Here is a 7,464-nt window from a genome sequence, read left to right as displayed (position 1 = left end):
TCACATGTGTGTGGGAGCGGAGAACAAGAAGCTAACGTTACCGCTCTGCGATGTTTGCTCAGAAGTCTTATCAAATGAAGCTTCGAAACCGAGCAAACTACGACGGCACTTGGAGACTAAACACAGTGAATATGTGTCCAAGCCTATTGAGTTTTTTGAGAACCAACTGAAAAAAAACTCTCACATAATTGGTGAAAATTAGATTTGACCTGCCACGACAGAAATGCTTGGCGTGATGTGTGGAGAAAAGGCCGTTAGCGAAAGGCCGTTTTACAGTTGAGAGAAGAATAAATGAAATGGCAGGTGACATAACTCAGAAGTTGGTTAAAAACATTCGATAGAGTCCCTTTTATGCCCTACAGTTGGATGAATCGACCAATATAGCAAACCTTTTCAACCTCATTGCTTATGTACGGTATGTACATAACGGAGAATTACAAGAGGATTTCCTTTTCTGTAAGTCGCTGCCGACTCAATCAACTGCCGAAGCCATGTTTGATATTTTGAATGCATTTATTGTTCATTGCCAGTTCATTCAATAAAGATAGTTAACAAGCTAGCTTCTGAGTACTCCGTTATTAACCCAACAAATAGCGGGGTCAGTTAAGCATATGTGTTTGGTTGTGTGGGCCGCGAGTTGAAAAAGGTTGGGAACCACTGCTCTAGCTTGTTTGCCACAATCATATTTTCCTCATCAAACCCGTTCTACTTAAGAAATTACAAATATGTTACTTTATCTTTGTCTAATCACCTCACTTTGCAGTATGTCTTTAATACCTGTCTCTACCAACCCATCTCTTCTTAATTCTTCCGTCATATTTCTCCTCTGCTCTTCATAACTTCTGCAACTTAAAAGAACATGTTCTATATATGAATAGTTAATTATAACTAGTTATGGTTAATTATTCATATTTCCTGTCATGAGCTGATTCGTTACAATGAGCTGGGGTCCAAATCAGTTGAATCTCATTACATGTTTCCTTTACTCTTGTATATGTTGTTGATATTGCATATAACCTGTCCTGAGACTGTACAGTGCTGACAATGAATCACTTCCAATTCAAACTAATTTTGTCCTCCTTTCTAATCCATCCTAATGCCATCATGATAGCATATAACTCGACTGTATACACGTTCAGATCATTCGTGGTTCGTTTGCTTTCCTCACCTCCTTGATTAACTATAAAAATTGCTGATCCAGTCCTTCCTGTTTCAGGATCTTTTGACCCATCTGTATAAATTTGAATATAGTCTCTGTATTTATCATCCACATATCTGTAGTATTCAGCTACAAGGTCTATACTAGTGTTTATCGTTTTGATTTGATGTAATTCAAAATCAACTTCCATGGTTTCAATCTTCCATACTGGAAAGTCAGGCCATACAATAGTTGGGCAGAACTCTTTTTCGCTCACCCCCAAGTCTCTAGCTGTCTCATCTCCTATCCATCCAAAACTACACGTTGGCGCCCTTTCCTTTTCCCAGCTAGCTTGCAGTACCCTCTTAGTAGGATGTCCATCTCTATGTCCCTTTAAATTAATCCAATAATTTACCAGCAATTGTTTACGTCGAATGTCCAGTGGCATTTCTCCCGCTTCCACTTGTTACGGACACGCTCACGCTGCAGATGACTTTTAGGAAAATCTTAACCGAGGAAAATCGTGTTCTTCCTAAAAGGCATTGGTGAAGTGGGAGCAGGATTATCCGTCGCTTTTATTTCAGATTCCGTGGTCAGATATGAATAAATATGTAATTCCTAATAAAGTCAAATACATTTACTTTAAAGTAATACATAGATATTATCAATGTGATGATTTTATTAGAAGCGTTCTCGCCCTTGTGCTGTTTTTGCAAAGAGGAGTTTTTCAGTTGTAATTACCAAGCTATTTTGGTCCCAAGTTTCTTTTTGAAATGTTTTACAAGTCTGTCACTATAACTGATATAATGGTCTTGTTTATGGATTGTCGATTAGTTGAAATACTGGTCGATTAGAAACGGACAATATAATTAAAAATCTTGTTTTATTTGGGAAATATCACATACACAAAGCAAAATGTATGTTAACTGTACCAAATGGTAGACTATTTTCCATTGATTTAAAGGTTTTTTTTATGATTCTCTAACTTCAATACAGAACAATCGTAAAGCTGTTAAGACATCTCAACTACTGAAGAGGATACTTGATGTATTAGATATATAGTTGAGCTTTGACATTTTGGTGAACTGTTTTATAGACTCATGTATTTTTGTACTACTTGTATTCCCCTATTGTTATTTCAAATAATAATAATAATAAAAAAATGTAAAAAACGCTGCAGATGAAGCCTTATTCTGGCTTTGTAAGTAATTTTATCATAAGTTATGTTTCGTCCTATAATGTAAATTACCTAAATTCTTAAAGGGGTGGTTCAGTGTTTTTTTTCTAGGCTTGATTGTGTTTATGGGGTGCAGTCTAACATGTGTTAATGCTTAGTTTAAAAAAAAAACGCATTACTTTTCACATCATTTACCTTTATTCCACACCGCTCTGTCCCTTCTCTGAGAAACACCCTGATCATTTCCTTCTTTTATGAAGCCCCTCCCTCAGAAATAGGTGATGGGCTCTGTGTTGTGATTGGCTAAACCGCCTCTAGTGCGTGTCTAAACGTCCCGCCCCGCACCTCAGCGGCATGTTCTCCGGTTGTATTGTAAACAACGGCATCTTTAATATTGCTTATCAGTTTGAGCCCGATTGAGAAGCAGAGGATATTATTGAAGAGTTGTTGGAGCTGAGCTGAATGAGAGAGAGAGAGAGAGAGAGATGCTGAGCGTGTGCAGAGCAGGGGGACATGAGGAACAGTATTAAGAACCGCTGCTTTAGAACATTGATTTTGAAACTTGTGAATCCATTAGAATCGTTAGAAGACAGAATCATGATTCATATATTAATATATTTTTACGTGCACCTCTAGCTTTCTCTTCCTCTTCTCTAAAGCAGCGCAGCATGGCCCCGCCCCCTTTGTTGCCTCTTCCCGAGGGCGGGGTTTATCTGGGTTTGTGATGTCACGAACCCGGGAAGTAGCTCGTTGTAGTCCCTACCAGCCGTTTTTGTAGGCTTTAAACTGCCAGAATTTTAAAAGACAATATCTCCGTTTGCATTGAACTTTCAGCTTCGTAACTTTGCAGATATTGTTTATGTTCAAACAGCAACATTACACACTAACTAATGTTAAAAAAGTGAAATCACAATCAACCACCCCTTTAAGCTAAATGTGTATACATACTTTAACAGAAACTGCAGATGGCTCTACAAAATTAGATCAGTCTATCAGCGCACAGGACACACTGAAAAAACTCTTCACTTTTGGGATGATTTCACATGTAATCTTGTTATACTGTATATGAATACAGCATATATGGGTGTTTTCAGTAGTATCTGGAGCCTTTCTCTCATGCAGATTACATCTGTAACTAGATTACAGGCACACTGGTACGGATTGATTCACCCAGAATCTGTGTGAGTAATAGAGAGACCGGTCACCCTTTTTACACCAATATTTGTAAAAAGGGTTATATAGTGGGGCATGTTGTCACACAGTATGGGAAATATGAAACAATCTACAAAAAGCCACTTTTCACAACACATCTGTTTTTAAAATGAATTATGGATGATTTAATGGCAAAATTTAAGGAGTAAAACAAACATAATTGATGAATCCGCACAATATAGAGGCATAAAAAGTTTTGCCCAATAGAAATGATAAAAATTGTACCGTGTGCTTGTACTAGCAATTAATTAAAAACAAAATAATTTGTGCAGTTTATAAATTAAAATGTATAAATTATATTACCTACACATAGCATATAATGTGACAACTTGCACCAACATGTGACATTTATAACATTCCGAATTCAACCTTTCTTCATAGTTCAAAGTTCTAATAAAAAAAGTGCCAAGTAGAATTTCTGATTATAAATCATGGAAGCTACACAATAAAAAGTTCCATAGCTATTATATAACTTATGATTTAAAAATACCTTTAAAGTCATTCTAGAGCACAGAAGAAGTGCCCTAACTGAAGAATCACCCATATAGGTTATAATGTCTCTAAATGTTTAATTTCCAACTAATCATCAGCACTCCACATGTTTACAAAGGATGACAAAAAACCCTTTTCACTTCCACTGAAGAGAAGAATACTGGCGTCAGGCCTCAAATCCAGCCCATCACCTCCCACCCATTCTCCATGACCTCTAATTATGTCATGCGAAAAGAGCCATGTCCCATTGAAAACCTTGCTTAATCAAACCCAATTAATTCCGCTCGCTTCCCGTATTATCCCCTTCGAGGAACGCGTCATCCCCATCAGCCTGTTAACTTCAGCCTGCGCCGTGTCGAGGGAGCAAAATAGTAGATTATGCAATTAATGTAGTCGTTAGAGACTTAATTGTTCTTATTGAATACAGTAACTCTGTGGGGGTGTCCTGTGATTCAGAGCGTCCTCGATCACTCAACAAAATATGCTGTTTTACATTGTGTTTTCATGTTATAGCTCACAGGGATCACAAATAATTATCACCACATTTGTCATTGCTGATATTAGATGATATTATGACCATTTTAAATCTAGTTCATCAAACTGAAGTCATGAAAGCACGTCCAGGCCAAATTTCTGAAATCCAATAGAATACCAATGGGATTCACATTATATCAAATTTCTGTATACAGTAATTATACAATATTTTTATTAGTATTTAAACATTACCTTAAGTTAAAGACAGCACAATAAATACATCCCTAATACATCAATACAATAATATATTAGTATTATATGAATTATATAACATTCTATAATTTTAATATTAATAGTTAATGATATATCACTGGGTTCTTTTTCACATTACAGTAATGAGACATATTTTGGCATTATGATAAAAATAATCATATTTAATAATTAAATATTTAATATTTAATTGGTGTAACAAACAGCCACAATTTTCTTCATGCAACTATTCTACAGTACTTTTAAGCTCTACTTTAGAAAAAGATGCTGTCCAATTATAATACCCAATACCAATACTGTGACCGTTATATTCTACATCTATAATCACAGTGTGTATATATTCATGTTTTAATGTCCATATTCTTATTCATTCTGATTCGTTCCTATAGTAGATTACATGGTTAACATTATATGCATCAGTACGGTGGACTTTGAAAATGAGAAGCACTTGCGAAGTCAAAATGACGGTGCCTTGAGTGGAAGTTTACAGATTAAGGGGCGGTGATATTATAATGAGATCCCTTTGCCACGCCACCAGGGGAGCGAAATCAGACGCGTTCGTTTTCTCAGATGCTTGCAGAAAAAGGCTTACCTAAACCAAAGTTACTGGGTTCATCTTTTTCACGTTTACTTGGTTGGTAGATGCACCGTGGACCTGATTATAGCACTTAAAACCTGGAAAAGTCAGATTTTCATGATATGTCACCTTTAAAATTTAGTCAAAACACAACTGTTATTAAAGCATCTAACCTACTAAAAAAAAAAAAAAAAACTGTGATCCGTACGTGAGATTATAAAATGGACCTTAAACACAACAGACTGACCCACATTCAAAGCATGAGAGTGGAAAAACAGCATATTTCCCTCAACCTGGTGAACAAAGCTTTTCGCAGTGGATGAACTGCTACTTTCCCATGATTCCTTTGTGCCAGTCCAGCTGAATGCATGCCTACCCACAACCCAGCCGCCCGTCTGCCAAGATGTGCAGCGGTCAGTGGCTGTTCGGTCTCGGCCTGGCCACTAATCCTCACACTGAACTCATCCTGGCCTGCGGGGAAAAGCTCTAATTGGGGGATTTTCTCCATCATTAACCTTGATGAGCAGCCTTCCCACCCTCCGTTCCCATCCGCGCAATCGCTAATACTTCCTACCTTGATCACTGCAAAATTCAGCCACAGTACTAATATTTTTTTCTATGTATAGCGTTTACAACAGCAAAACAGATGGTAAGGACTGTATATTCCCACAATTTCAATGTCTAATTCAACCTGTTTTCACTAAAACTGATTTTACCATTAGCATTACTACACAAGTGTTCAGAATGATGGTGTGGTTATAGGGTTAATTCGTTTTAGCACATTACTATGTGGTTCCTAGGACATTGCTGTGTGGTAGCAGAAAGTTTATGTAGCATGTTGCTACAATATGTGATTTTAGTTTGTTATTGGTGGTTGCCAAGGTGTTGCTATGCAGCTAATGTGTTCATTATGTTTTTTAGCATGTTGCTATGCGGTTGCTAGGTTGTTCTAAGTTAGTTTTGGTACATTACTATGTGGTAGCAGAGTATTTTTTGGTAGAACTACATTATGTGGTTTTGCATTGTTCTTGATGGTTGCCAAGGTGTTGCTATGCATTATCTAAAGTGTTTGGATTGTTATGTTGCTACGTGGTTGCTAGGTTAGTCTAAGTTTCAACAGATGATTCTTACGATGTGGCTATGGGTTATCGTAGAGCTTTTGTAGTATGTTGCTGCAATATGTGATTTTTATGTTGTTCATGTGGTTGGCAAGGTGTTGCTATGCAGTAGTTAAAGTGTTCAATATGGTTTTAGCATGTTGCTATGCTGTTGCTAGGGTGTTCTAAGTTACTTTCCGTACATTACTATGCGGTTCCTAGGATATTGCCATGTCTTAGCTACAGTAGAGCTACAGTAAATGGTTCTAGGATTTTCTTGGTGGTTGCCATGGTGTTGCTATGCATTAGGTAAAGTGTTCTGAGTGTTATGTTATGCGGTTGCTAGGTTGTTTTAAGTTAGTTTTGCACATTTCTACATTGTCCTTGGGACATTTCAATGTGATAGCAGAGTGTTTTTTTGTGTTTTTTTTAGAACTACAGTGTGTTTCTAGGTTGTTCTTGGTGGTTCTTAAGGTGTTGATATCACAGTTGGGGAAAGTTACTTTTAAAAAGTAATGCATTACAATATTGCATTATTCCATAAATATGTGACTAATTGAGTTACTTAGTTACTTTTTATGGAAAGTAACGCATTACGTTACTTGTGTTACTTTTTGTCATCTGGGTTGGGCTGGCTTATTTTATGCTATAGTTTTAGAAACGGTAAAGGCCCTTTCACACCAAAAGTGAAATTAATAAGCCTCAGGTTAAAGGAACTGCCTCTATCTCTGCACCTCACTCCTGATTTCTCTCAACATAGGGTCAGGAGAGGGGTCTGTGAATAAATGGGAATATGAAGTAACTTGGGTTACTTATTTGAAAAAGTAACTCAGATTTTGTTTTTTATTCAAAAGTAATGCAATACTTTACTAGTAACTTGAAAAAAGTAATCTGATTACATAACTCATGTTACTTGTAATGCGTTACCCCCAACACTGGTTGCTATGTATTAGCAAATGTGTTTGGAGTGATTTATATCATCAAGTTGCTATGCGGTTGCTAGGGTGTGGTGGGTGGTTGCTTACTA

Source organism: Sinocyclocheilus grahami, unplaced genomic scaffold (assembly GCF_001515645.1).
Source record: "Sinocyclocheilus grahami isolate Dianchi unplaced genomic scaffold, SAMN03320097.WGS_v1.1 scaffold370.1, whole genome shotgun sequence".
Classification (NCBI taxonomy): Eukaryota; Metazoa; Chordata; class Actinopteri; order Cypriniformes; family Cyprinidae; genus Sinocyclocheilus; species Sinocyclocheilus grahami.
Note: the sequence above shows the minus strand (reverse complement) of the source record.